Raw genomic sequence first — 14730 nt, 5'->3', positions numbered from 1 at the left:
CGTGAGAATTGAGGAATAAAGAGGCAAAACGGACTGCTGGGAAGAAAAAAGATGATGTATTCAGAGCACAAGATACCTGCCGCCGCTTAATTACAGGATCAGTGTCTTAATTACTGTCTGTAATCAGCCGGCAGAATGACTGTCCTTTCTCTCATTACCTGAAGCGTCAGCGCTGCAATGGACTTTTCAGAGCATCTTCCTCTGTAGTGGATTTCCATTGGTGGGCTAAACATGGGCTCTTGTGTTGGAAGAGCACTTGCGAGGAAAAGGGGAAAGGAACTGTCAACGACTTAAGCCAGAAATTAATGCGTTGGGTTTAATATATATTTCATGCAGGCGGTTTCCTCTTTGGAAGAACTCACTGCATAGGCTATCGCTGGTTTACTAATTTTTTTAAACTATCCTTAAGTGGGGCAGGGCAATAGATCAAATCTAGTAGTTTCCAATGCAATTTCCCTCTCCGTATATTGAATGATGACTGGTTTTATTCTCGTCTTCAAGCGCTTGTTGGCGGAATAATAATTTCTCAGAGGTGATCAACCTCAAAATGTATCAGTGCCAGCAGAGAGCACCCCGCTAGGATATATCATTTAATATAATTACTGCTTTCTTGTTGCCAAGGCAGCCAAACTGAGATGCTTTTTATTGCAGCAGTCTTCATTCTGTCCACTGAAACAGCCTTGAGGCTTTTTTTCCCCCCTTTGTCAGGCTGCGCTGGATTATCAGTACAAACTTAATGGTAGGTAAATTCATTTTGAATGACAATGTGTGAAAAGAAACTCTCCGGTTTTATGTATCGAGGCAAACAATAACCACAAACCCGTAGCAAGGCAGAACTCTTGAAGATGTTCATATTGGCTGAACTCGGTTGTCAAAGCTCAAGGTGGATAGTATAAATATGTTGTGATGGAGTTACTGTTCAGCTGAGGAGATGCTGAGACTGCGCACATCACGGGCTGAGTAAAACACCACTGGGACCAATTACCGGGCAGTATTTGCAATCCCAAACACCTAACTACGAAATATTTATTTTTTCCCCCTCTGTGTGGCACTGCAGAAGGAGGAAAACACCTGTTCCTCCATTTGCCCTTACAGACTGAAGCTCCAGAGACACGAGGTCCAACGTCAGGTTGTAAATCTTTTACTTTTCTTCTCTCTTTCTGGGTGCAGTTTCTGAAATGCCGGTAGATTCTGCTAATTAGTAGGAGCCAGGTGTTAATTAGCCGAGGCGAGGGGGGGGTGTCGGTTTGGTTCCGATCCATAATACAGCGATGTCTCACGGAGCTCCAACTCTTTGATCTCCCCTGCAGGGCTAAACGCGCCACCGTGCTTGTCATTTCCAATTAGGATGTTAAACAGATATTCCAAAGCTACACCCCCCCTCCCCCTCCTCGCAAAACCCCTTCCCTTCCTCGTCCCAGTCGGATGAGTGGAACAAGGAGGATGACAAAATTGGCGGAGTGAATATTTTCTTTCTGTCAAGCGTTCTCCAGTCAGCTGTCGCTGCAGCACCTGACGCGAAGCAGCACCTGCTGAGGAGGACACGCCAAGTATATAAACGAATACTGTCTTTTCTTTTGTCGGTTTGGATGAAACCCAACGAGATCACCCCCCCCCCCCCCCCCCAACGAGATCACCCCCCGCCCCTCGTTGCAGTTATTTCGGTGATTAGTGAGAAAGACAATTCACTGGTAGCTGTTGTTTAAACTGGCAACACTCAGCCTGAATGTTCTGTTCACACAATAAATACACAAGTTGAAGTGAAGTCTCAATGTGTCACCAGCTGAATTGAGGGGTAATTCAGGCCAATCAATCACCACATTATGCTAATTGAGTGTGTTGGCTGGCGCGGCCCCTCAGAGGCTTACACAAGAGCACGTGTTTCACCAGAGTTGGAATACAGCCAGCTGTGTGTGGGACTCGAGGTGCAGGTGACAGCATATATCAGTCATGGGGCACTTTAAAGCCAGGGTTGGTAATCTTCAAAAAACATTTGTTATAATTTTTGAAATCCTCTTAACACCCCGACAGCAGTCAATAAATCAAATGCTGTGACAAAAAAAAAAAGAAAAAAGCCTGTCCAATCATTTTACTGGGCCACAATGAAATGACGTGAAGGCCTACCTGCTTTTATATACCTACCTGCCTACCTGCGTGCACTCTAACCGTGCAATCATTTGTTGTCCGTGGAGTCTTCCACGAGCTGCTAACAATAGCCATGTTTGTTGTTTACCTTTTTTGTGATGATAATTTGGGGGGAGTGGCTTTGGGAGTAGGCCTGAATGGGCTGTCAGTGTCGCCAAATTGGCAACTTCCTCACTAGATGTAGTAACTTATTGAGCTAGTGCTGCTCGCTACTTTCAAAAGAGTTGGCAACACTGGGCTGGGTTTGATTTTCTTGCTAGTTTCTCAAGTTTACTAACTTTAGCTTTCAGTACATTGAGCCGATAGTACTTCAGTAAGATTTCAAAAGCAGTTCTTACCTTTAATGAGGCAGCCTATTGTTATATTGCCACTTTTACGTCTTACACCGCTGTTGGATACTGACATGAACAGAGAATAAAATAGAACAGAACGAGCTCTCCAACCAATGGACAGCCGTGAACTTTCTCCGTTCCATCGAATATTTAGCACAAATGGTGTGAATCCCATGGTTGGTAAAGTTAAAAGGGTAACATCAATGTAAATGCATTACACAGAGAAATACATAAATAGTTGATACATAAATATCACTCCTGTTGAATAAAACCGGTTTAAAAGTTTTTCAAACCTGCAGAAACTTCTTCCCTTTACTTTCAGTTGTGTTGCTTCATTTTATAACATTTGAACGGCCCCAACTAAATAGGGACATTCCAATAATGGTCATAAACACAAACAGAACCTTTTTAATATGCAGAAAGATTCCAGATGTTTCGATGAACATAAACAGATGTGGGAAAAGCTGTTGATGACATGTTGAGTGAACGCTTATGCAAGTCTAAAGATAAAATGTAAATTACTTGTGTGTTTGGTCATGTCCTGTCTTGTCATTAACGTCATACTTGCTAATTTAATGGCTCGATGTTCTTTTCATGGACATTTGTCGTGCTTAAGGCAATCATACAAGTTTGCCAGGGCCTTATCACGTCTTGACATTCTATTCTGATTTATGAAAGAGACGGCACAGCGTGAATATGCATAGAAAATGGATTAGTGGCTGCAGAATTTTCACTGGTGTCTAATTTGCATCTCTGCAGTGCCTCAAATATCTAGCAGCAGTTTCTGCACTGAATCTTGTAAACACCTTTGTTTTGTATCATGAAAGGCAGGGTGGGTGGGGGGACAGCATGCAGATACAAAATAATAAAGGGTTAGCAGAGACACATTTGCATATGAAAAACTGTTAGGGAAAGCTTGATGCCTACAGTCTATGGATGATCGCTCAGTTGAGTAATGAGTCTTATGGATGCGCATGTGCAGGAATATCTCACGTGTTCTCCTCAGTAGGATCCAATTGATGGGCTTACATAGAATTAGCCTGGCTCTGGAACTGTAGGATTCTCCGGCACGGACACATAATGACAGGTCATTTAACATGCTGCTGTACTGCTGTGGCGTAATGTGGTAATTGTTTGCCCGTGCAAATATGAGCCTGAGTGTTCTCGCTTTTGAACTGCAAATCTGTGTGAGCAAACCATGGAGGAAATGGACAATTAATTGAATGGGTGGCACACATGTCCTGTGTTTGCACAGTGAATGGGATGGATGGGTAACAGCGCGGAGGGAATTTCTGGCTACAGTAAGATGTGCAATTGCAGCAATTGCAGCAATTGCTGTGTGTGTGTGTGTGTGTGTGTGTGTGTGTGTGTGTGTGTGTGTGTGTGTGTGTGTGTGTGTGTGTGTGTGTGTAGGTGTGTGTGTGTGTGTAGGTGTGTAGGTGTGTGTAGGTGTGAAGGACAGAAGCAAAAAACAGGGACAGAGGGCAAAGAAAATCCATCAGAGATTTAAAGGCATGCCACTCAACTGAAAAAGTCAGGCAGGTTCATGCATAGAGACAGATGGGGGCACAAAGGGGGAGAGCAGGAGAGAAGAAGGGAGTGTGAGAATAATGCTAGGGGGGAGACAAAAAAGCAGTTGAGTGATACTTCTCTCACACTTAATTTTGGAGTAAAGCAGCTTCAAGGGGTTAGAATGGGGAACATGTTTGAATTGAGAGACTTAAAAATCGAGAAGAAACCGAGAAATGGAAGAGGAGGAGGGAGTTGGGGGGAGTGTAGTAGTGACACACGGAGAAAGAGACTTGAGTGGTTGCCAAGACTACAGCACAGCATCAGCAGCATACGAACAAAAGAATAAGAAATAATTGACAAATTACACAAAAAAAAAAAGACAACTGTTAACTAACTTACAGTTATTACTTCAGTTGGTGGTCCCACGAGTGAGGTGCTACAACTCTTTTCTGGCTGATTCATAAAGGGTCAGTGCACCGCTCTTGGTCTGGCCCCTCACCTAGTACCACTTTGCCTTGGAAGACCCAACCAGTATCACAGTCTGGAGAACAGGCAATGGACCCAAATGCAGATAAAGATGATGCAATGATTTCATTTGAAAACAACGCTTACAATCTTAAGTCCAACAGAACAGGCAGGAAACGGCAAGCAAGGACGAGGGCAAAATGGTAAGGAACTCCAAAAAAGAATTGAAGACAAACAGACAAAGAACAAAAGAACCGGGCTGGTATGAACATCGACTGAGTAATGGAGAAGTGGGGACAAGTGACAAAAATTAGTAGGAAACACGAAATCTGAATGAAAAACATGAAACAAGGACAAACAAACTGAATACAGTAAACAAAATTATCTTGAAACAGAAAGATGCAACACAGTCCAGTCTCTACAGAAAAAGTGAGCTGCCAGCTCTCCATTGCCAAGTCGTTGAAATGTGCTCCCATCTCGGATCCTGAGCCCTTTAATGATTTCTGCACATATTTTATGTACACAGCTTCAATAAAAATTTGATTTGCTTCTAACAGAATAGAGACCCTGAATATAAACATCTTCCTTGTAGAATAGGAATGTATTGCAAATAATTTACAAGTACAAAAATCTTTAGATTTTTTTTCCTAAAACACTATCAAAGACTAGATGATATAGGATGATACAAATGACGACATCGCTTGAATGATACAAGATAAAACCTTATCTCTTGGATTGCATTTCAATGTTTTTGATCGATGTCTGAGCAATGCTATTCATGCTAGATAATAGCGAGCTATGAGATTTGTGACATGGAACGGGTGGAAGCAGTGGTAGGTCATCACCCCACAACAAGCACAACACATGACGGTAAAAGCTCAATTTCATCAGATCATTAGATATGTACATACTGCACATGGAAGACGGATGGCCAGCGAAGAGGCGCATCGCCAAATGGCAGCACCGCCACCAAAAGTCTCATAGTGAAAGCCAACAACAAAACAAAATGTAATATAATAAGCACTGATGTGTTCCTGTGGCCACCATGTCCCTGCTTTTTGTAAAGCCTGTCATTCAATCTGGCCTGGAGACCCTGAAGGCTTTTATCAATCAATGTCTCTGCAGAGGCAATTATAAGGAGAAGCGCTTCTGCTGTAAACCCCAATCACCAATGCATTGCCTCCCAATAAATGTTAGGCGGCACTGGCAAGGCTGCATTAGGTGGAAATTGAAAAGCACTACACAGTTATGCTTCAAGGACTGTAAAACAGTTTCTTTTTTCCCTGTTTTTAACCCAATAAGACAAAAGATCCCAGATGCTAATTGAGACAGCATGAATCACTGCACTCATGCTCACAGAAATGTCTGAACCCAAACGCTTCTCGCTGCCATATTCTAACAGGAGGTTGCTATAAACACAGATGTTTTCTATATTTCAAGACTGTATCCATGTTTCACTACCTTTCTTTCTCCCCTGCTCCCTTTCTCGCTCATTCAGGGGTGTGATAGAGTGACCTATAGAGATATAAATGACATGAATTCCTATCTGTCAGTCCTCCTCCCTTCCCTCTCCCCTTCCTCCTCCCTTGCGTTGTGGAAATCAAAGACTGCTGAGCCAAGAAAAAAAAAAAAAAAAAAGATTCCATCAATCTTCGCTTGTCCCTAACAGTCACGTTTACCTGACAAAGTTGCACAGCACTCTGTGAAATGCGGCTCCTTCCTGCCAAAGCCTTGGCTTATGCCCCTGAAATACTGTTTCTTTCTTTATATTAAATTCTATCAAATGGGCTGCTTTGGTGTGCCCGGGTGCATAATGTGAACTTGCAAGATCATGGAATCTGTCTCATGACCTTCGTCACATGTCTCCCTCTCTCTATTTTAAGCTGTATTTATTCAGGGAGGGTTTGCTGAGCACGCAGAATTGCTTACAACAATGCCTTGCTTAACATTCTTACAGATACACACATTGGGTGGGAGCTGCCCCGCACTGATACAGTCCTCACTGTTGGACATTCTTTCATGTCGTTCTATTACAGTTGTGTAAAAGGTCAGGATAGGAACGTTCTATAACTAATCAGGTAAATAGAAGTTAAATTCAGAATACAGTATTCACATGCACATTCACTGAATTATTTGTCGCTGTAATTGATCCTGCTCTCCATACTGGCTGTATGGGGATGGGAGACAAAAATCGACCTCTTTTAATTCAAAAGTGCACTCTAAAGTTTTTAATTTGAGGCTTCAGCACACTTCAAATCAAATGGCTGTCTCCCAAAGCAAAGTCATTTTCAGTATGTTTTACGTGTTGAGGAGGTGTTGAGGCATGGTGGAACAAAGGGGCAGTTTTGCACAAAAATACCGGAACTATAGAAGAATCTCACTTGTTAAGTCGAACATAGACTGCTCAGACCTTTTGAAAGAAGACCATTTAAACCTTAGTCGAACTTGGTTGTGGAGAGTTGCACAGCACAAGGACTGGATTTTTGTTCCCCAAGCCTTTCTGCTGGAAACACACCAGAAAAGGATTTCACAGCCAGTTTAGAGAACGGGAACAATTACAGCGACCTATACCTTCTAAAACGTTGTACACGAGAGTATTGTCATAACACGGACCTGACATTTCTTTTTTTTAATATATTTTTTAAACCATGATCCGTGGAAAAACGTTGTGGATAATCATAGCGCTACAACTGTTCACAATTTAGGAGGGTGCAGCCCATTCTCTTTTCAAAATAATGGCCCTCTACCAAAAACACAATGCTGTGATTGTGCATTTGGTGTGAAAGCCGAGTACAGAGGCAGCCACACTGAGCTACTGCACCTGTCCCTGTGTGTTATTTTCAATGGTGGGTGGATGTGATTTTGTTTGCTGTATTGGTGATTGGGAAACGCATTTTATTGATACTTTCTCATAATAATACATCCCAACTCATTTTGCCAATTAGATGCACCCTCACATTTATTTTGTAAGAAATTGTGGCAGAGAAGGCAAAATCAATGCAATGCACTTCATTCTGTTTTTATTAGATTAAAACGGCAAGATAAAACCTTGTAATCCTCGATAATGTTTGGATTATTGTCAGTTTTTCAGGTCATTTTGTTATTTAATGTACATTCTATTTTGTCTATTTAGCAGCTCTGCTTTGAGATGAAAAAGAATCCTCTTTTCTGCTCTGCACATTTCTGCCGGAGCCATTTGTTTAATGGCACAAACGACACAAAGATTAATCTATTCTCTTCAAAAGGGCTAACCATTTCCAGATTCCTGGTTTATGGCCCATTTTTTAAAAAGAACCACAAAAAAAAGTTATTTCATAAAAAGATATAAAGAATTGTCTTTGATTAAAGTGGAGACGGTTACTCAGCACTTTTTTCCCCCCAAATTCATGCATATATTTTGGGCTTTTTTTCTATTAAAGTACAGTTTAAGTCCTCTCTCAATAATTGTTGCTGTCACTTTCCAGCAAATGCCAAGATTGGAAACGAATCTGCTAAAACTTTTGTTGAAGACTCTCAGTCTCACCCAATTATTAGAGTGGATTTACTTCAAGTAGTCGGTCATTATATAACAGTCGTGTATGCTCACTGTACATGAGTAATTCCTCTCTGACATCCTATGATATGGAGATAGGGAATTGTCCTCAGCTAACCGCTGAAGGAATTACATGTTAAATGTGGACAAGGATTGCTTTGCACAGTCTCCAAAGCTGGAGTATATCTGTCCTCATTATTCCGATATGATATTGCCCTAAGACAGATCAGACAGCAGATGCTAACTACTCCACTAAGCTTGACTAACCCCAAGAATCTTTTGCCCAGCCTTATTTTTCATTGCTGAAAAAAAAAAAAAACTTGCCCTGATAATGTTATTGCAGATATGCTTATGATGGTCTTTCTAAGTATAGCAAGTTCCCCCGGGTTTGGCTGTAAGCCTAGAGGATCAACATATCATTGCGGGCCGAAGAAGAGCTGCCCAGAAGCGTGTCCCCGGCGGCTGCTTAATGAGAGGACAGAGAACGGCGAGGAGGGCTTCAAGCCTATTGTTCTCAGAGACGAGTAAAAAACGCCTGCAGTGAATGTGTTGACAATATCCGTGGGGCCTCTCTAGACAATGTCACGACCCCGTTCTGCCTCCCGGCCAGCCGGCAACGCCGTTTATCCAACACGATAGCCCCGTAGCTGCGGTCAGGCTGACTTAACATGAGATGACTCCACAGCTAAAGCAGAGTTCCCGAAGGGTACACGGCTCATCTGAGAGAATACTGCCCCCCTTAGTATCCCATTTATTGTGTTGTTAACACAAAGAGACATATAGTCACCTCTGGAGTACACCGTGACAGGTGTGTGATGTTATTGCTCAGTATCGGGGCTGCGCGGAGCATCATAATTCTGCAACAGTATCCTTCAGGGTGTTGGGTTGGAGAAATACTCCTCCCTCTGAAAGACCGGGAGCTACTCTTGAGTTAACTGCCAGGTCCATGTCTGGTGTTTAACCTCGGTTTTTATTGTACAGCAGCTACATGTCAAACAGTTCACTAATGGTGTCACAAAGGATTCAGAATAAAACATGGAGGCTGGCACATCTGAGTAGAGCGTTGACTGTGAGCAAAGCCACAAGGCATGAAAACAACGGGGAATATATTGTTTTAAATAAGTACTTTCAATTGTATTTCCCCTACTGCCCTTTTCTTTGAGCTCCACAGGAGCAAAGACTCAGGACAGTTGGTGTTCAGAGAAGCTATGCGCTTTTTGAAGCAACATGTGAAAACCTTAATAGCGGCCTCCATGCGTGCAGCATTGGCCTCTGCTCAATGTCAGCTCTGTGGCAAGGCTTAGTTTGGTACATATTGACATGAGAGACCATTGAAAAGGAAACACAGAAACAGCGTTTCGTCATGTGGAGGACTTTCAGCCGTGAGCATGAAGTAGGAGCTCGCAGTGCAGGATGTGAGGTGGGAGGGGGGGGGGGGGCAAAACTAGAGTTGTCTCTGGCCTTCTGTAACCTCTGCAGGAAATTATAATGCAATAACGGAAGCGCCCTACTTTTCCGAATGGGAATATAAACAAATGATGGATAGCAATAATCGGAGCAGTCAGCGGAGCACATCGAAAAGCCCCGCCGCCCACATGACCACATTGAAATGTTCAGGGAGAAAATAAAATGGGGGAGAGGACCAAATATAACAGTAAAAAAAATAAATGAACTCCACTTACATAAATAACTAGAATTACAGTCAGGGTAGAATTGGGGACAGGTAAAGAGTAAAAAAATACCCAGCAGTTTGGAGGCCAGCGAAAGGAAGCATCCCATACACATCTGCTCCATCTCTCGGAGTGTGTACGCAACTCTGTGTGTGGGTTGGCATGGCTGTGTGTGTGTGTGTGTGTCTGTCTCAGATGCTGCTCCAATGCAATGTTTGTACCGGGCAGTGGGTGCAGGTGCAGTGTTGGCCTGGAAGTCCCATCTCCCTGCTGCACCATGTTTTAGTTTTTTTTGGTATTCTGTGTATTGCACAGAAATTATTCCAAATTGTCTTCCCTTTATGCGCAACATATATTTATTTGTTATGTATAAGCTTAATACTGGTTTTGACATTTAACAAGAGTAAGAGTTGTTAGTGATGCTAGTGGCTGTGGGAGACTGTACTTAGGCACAGCACTGCTTTGAGGTCAATGCTACGCAAACATGCTAATGTTTACAACGTTCACTAATTTACTTTACATTTTAGCATGCTAGCATTTGCTAATTGGCACAAAGTACAGCTGACTTTGATGGGAATGTCATTATTTTAGCAAGTATTTGGTCATAAAACAAAGTATTGGAGTAATTGGAGTTTGATGATGCTATAGGAAATGTGTGGGAATCACCAAGTTATTAGGACTAAACATCTGGGTACCCAGATGTGTTTAATTGTGCCAGTTCGTTGAGTTGATAATGAGAGAATTAAGTGAAACGTTTATCTCAGTCTCGACCACACTGGTGGACCTAAACACTGACATGGCTTAAAGTGAAGCCCCGAACAAAAAAACAAATGACTTAACCATAAAAGTTGCATTAATCATTTGGAAGCTCTCAATCTAAATTAGAACCAGAATCAGCATCAGCATCAGCTTCATTGGCCAGGTATGACACACCAGGCATTTGACTGCAGTTTGTGTTCCTCCCATTGTACTCACACAGATACTAGAACTACAGCTGAATACAAGGACAACAAAGCTGAACAAGAGTAAACATAAACACGTAGCTGATATGTACATACCAGTGGGTGAAAGAAGTTACATGCATGTGGATGTGGTCACGGTTGGCCTTCAGCCGCAGGAGATGGAGAGGTGTGAGGGAGGCTCATGACAGCAGTGGTGAGTTGATTGGCACAGCTGATGCTCGTTGTCTAATCATAAAACCCTCCCTTTTTAAATGCATGTCGTGTGCTGGAACTCGGGACGACCCACACACACACGTGAAAAGAACAGGCGAACAACCTTACTTGACTGGTGTGGGAAGGTCGTTAGCTTGATTAACCTCACCTGGGCCTCCCAGTCTATTAGAGCTGGTCTATTAGCTCACTGTCTCTCTCTCTTTCTACAGTAAACGTCCACCCTGTCTTTTGGTTTCGCACCTACAACACCTCCACGGCACGCATGGCTGCATGCACGGCTTTCATTACTGCTGATCTACACTCTCCATTGTTTGTGTTAACTGTAATTTCATAAATTGTGTTGGTTTTGAGTGTAACCTTGCATGGACTGCTTCCTTGTCACATTTCCTGAGCCAGTTTGTGTCATACGGGTAATTTACTGTTGGCCTATATCATTACTCACTGTAATCATGAACCGTGTCTCCAGCACTAGCAGGCGGCTATTTTCAGGAAACAAGCCCTGACAATCTCACTGCAATCTATCCGTCCAGTAGCAGCAGGCAATCAAAGTTGGTGACTAGCTAATAAAGTCAGTGGAATATGTAGCAGCTGAAGACGAAGATATTTGTCTCAAGAGTTGGCAAAGACCAAAACGAAGTTAAAAGGACGGGGAGTATTCGGCTGAAAATGGTCTCCTAAAAATAATGTTCCCATACGACAAAACTGCATTGTGAATCCCAGTTCAAGGGGGAAACAAACTTTGTCTCTTGATTTGTTTCTGATTTATCACAAATGTGTTTCTAAAGTCTTTGGAAGTCTTTGGAAGGAGGAGGTCAGGGTGGAGAGATGGGTCTCGTAGCACACACACAAGAACATGACATAATAATGTGTTGGGGCTATTTGTTAGTCACCGTGACACCGTTGTTTTGTCTGCCCACCAGCTGCCAAAAAACACACCTTTTAAATGTCATTTTGCCATCACCAAAAGACACTGATATAACTTTGATCAAAGAGTGTGAAACCAGCTGAACTGAGCTATAGCCATAGAGAAAATATCCTTACTTGACAAAAGTCACCATATAGGCCTGATAACCAGGATAATATGCTGACCTACTGAACACACAACCAACTTGACAAGATGAGACTAAAGCTAACCCACGTATTCTTCAAATTATTATTTAATTTGTACCCCAACTTTACAGTAAGGATCTAATGTCGCAGGTTTGAATTGCTAAGAGACGTGTCTTACCTGGATCATCATTTTGTGATTGATTATTGATCAGTTCGCTAGAGGTCGAAGTTGATGAAGCGCTGTGGGAATAAATTGACGACGAGCAAACACGCCGCTGCCGCTCCATGGGGCCGCAGGGGTCAGTGGTATCCTCCACTCAGAGCCCTTTCATGCCACCCAGAAGTGTCCCCGCTCACCTTGCAATGACCTGGTTATTGTTGTGTATTATTTGGAAGCAGACTGTTTAAGCCATGTCAGCTGGCCTGAATAATACCGTCACCTGAACAAGCAGGACTCAGCAGAGAGATGGAGGGTGGGGGGATTAGCCAGCGTTTTGGCTGCTTGCTCTCTCGCTGCTGAAGGGCAGATGGAAATTACTTGGAAAAAACAATTATTATTTCAAACAATGTCAATATTAATATTAATCGCTCGGGGAGCAATTCTGTGAGTAAAACTCAGAAAAAACAAAGACAACAAAATCCAAACAAAAAGAACGGCAAACATACATTCATAGAAAGACAAACAGACAAAAGGTTCACACACAGAGACTTTGTGCACCGGCCAACACACACATTCACTGTAAAGATGAAGGTCACTTGAGGACTACTCTGCAAAGGCTGCAAGCAATCGAACCCCAGATATGTGCAATCTAAATGGCCACTTGAAAAATGTTCAGGCTTGGCTTTCAGTGACACTAATTCAATGTGTTCAAAAGCCTTGCCATTGCCAGTTTCAGACAGAGGCAGTTGTCATTTTCACGCCTATCGCCCGCGTTATGCAAGTAGCAAATGTACTTGCGCCCATCTGTGCGCCCATGGGCGTGTTAGACTTAAAACGATACATGCTCAGACGCATTGATGGCGCATTGCTATCCTGAAGCAGCAGAAATAGATTGAGCCATTGATCAACCAAAACCTAGTGTAAAGTCAATGGTGCAGTATATTCCTGCTATTTTAAGGGGGCATTATTCAGATAATGATATGCGACCCTATAGGCGCACATTTTTAACAAAAATTTCCTGCGTTTGTATTGAAAACGTTTTTATTTGTTGTTGAAATCTCAGTCAAAGGCTAATGTGTCACTATGACCTTTAAGTGCTATTTTTACTCCGTCCTGGGGATGTTACTCAAACGCCTCTGACTGGGCTCAGCGTCTCCTCTCCTCATTCCTCTGTGTGTGGAGACGTAGGCTACTTTTGTATTATACATACTTTTGCAAGCCCTCTCCTCCGAAACATGTTACGGTGGATGTGTCCGCTCATTCCGCACCTCCTCTCCGGCAGTGGCTTTAATGCACTCTTTGGCTTCAGCAACCTCCGTCAATGGACAGCAAAAAATAGCTGATGGAGCGCCCTCCGAATCAGTCAATAGATTATGAAACTCATCAATATAAGACAATTCTACGGCTGTACCAACTAGATGGAAGCTTGGAAGCTGCATCCAATATCTCCAATAATAACACAATAACTGAGTACTGCTATTTACATAGGAGTATAGTTTCTCTACACAATGACATGGGCATTTTTTTAGTTTTTAAGCTTTAAGGCTCCTCAGCATTACACTTTCAGCATTTTGGCATGTTTGGCAGTGACAATCCCAATATCTACTGCCTCTGTCGAGTGGACATGTTCAGCCCTCAAACGCATTAAACCCTATTCAAGAAGTACAACTGGGGAGGCTCGACTGTCATCACTGATGGCAATCAAGAAGAACCTCTTGCCGGATGCACTTTACAACCGTGTCAAACTCTTTATTAACAAAGAAAGGAGGATGTACTTTGTCTTTAAATAGTGAGCAGCAGCTGTGGTCAGTGAACTGCTTTTGTTTTTTTACATCTGCAGTAGCGTTACTGCTGTGTTAATTTGTCTATGGTGTCGTTTTTATTATATGGTTAATATTGTTCCCTCTGATGTGAATAGTATTTGAATGGTGCCCTTGAGTGTGTGGTGGAATGTGTGTTTTAGCGCCGCAGTTTTGCTGGAATGTGCAGAGGCCTGTTGAATCGTGTTATTTGGGTTTTATGTTATTCTAGTATAACATAACATATAACTATATGTGACTGGTTCTTGTGAGTTTGTTCTTGAAACATTGTGTTAATGATTTTGACTGTATGCATTGCCCGTTAATGACGAAGGATCCCGTCATGCTGGCTTCATAATGAAGTTATTAGGAGGTGGTTCAACTGGAGTACGACAGCACTGGAGGCCCAGTATTAAAATACACGGCCCGCCACTGGTCAAAGCAGGGAGAGCATTCAAGATTGTGTGGTGCTTTCCATTGGATTGCTTCCATACATCTGGTGTACAGTATGGCTGTACATACTGCAAGTATGTAAATAACAGAAGCTAAAGGGGTTATGGGTATTGGATATGTTAACAGTCACGGAAAGCAACATAATCAGCAGACTTTTTTGTTTATTTTCCTTTTTTATCAATTTATTTGGAATAACACAAGATTTGAAGCAAAACAATAATCCTTTTCAGACAATCCTGGTTCAGTCACACCACATGTAGCATTGCATGTGATGGGTGGAACACAAACAGGATGGGGTTACAAGATGGAGTTTCATTTCCATTACACTATGCAGTGGTTTGTCACCAAGAGTTTTAGCAATGATAATGTAAGATTATTCAGCAATGTGTTGGATACTTTATTTGAACTCTGGTTAACTAATCTTAAGTATATGTGTT

The sequence above is a fragment of the Pholis gunnellus genome (genome assembly GCF_910591455.1).
Source record: "Pholis gunnellus genome assembly, chromosome: 18".
Lineage (NCBI taxonomy): Eukaryota > Metazoa > Chordata > Actinopteri > Perciformes > Pholidae > Pholis > Pholis gunnellus.
The sequence above is the reverse complement of the archived record's forward strand: the minus strand, read 5'-3'. Positions refer to the sequence as shown.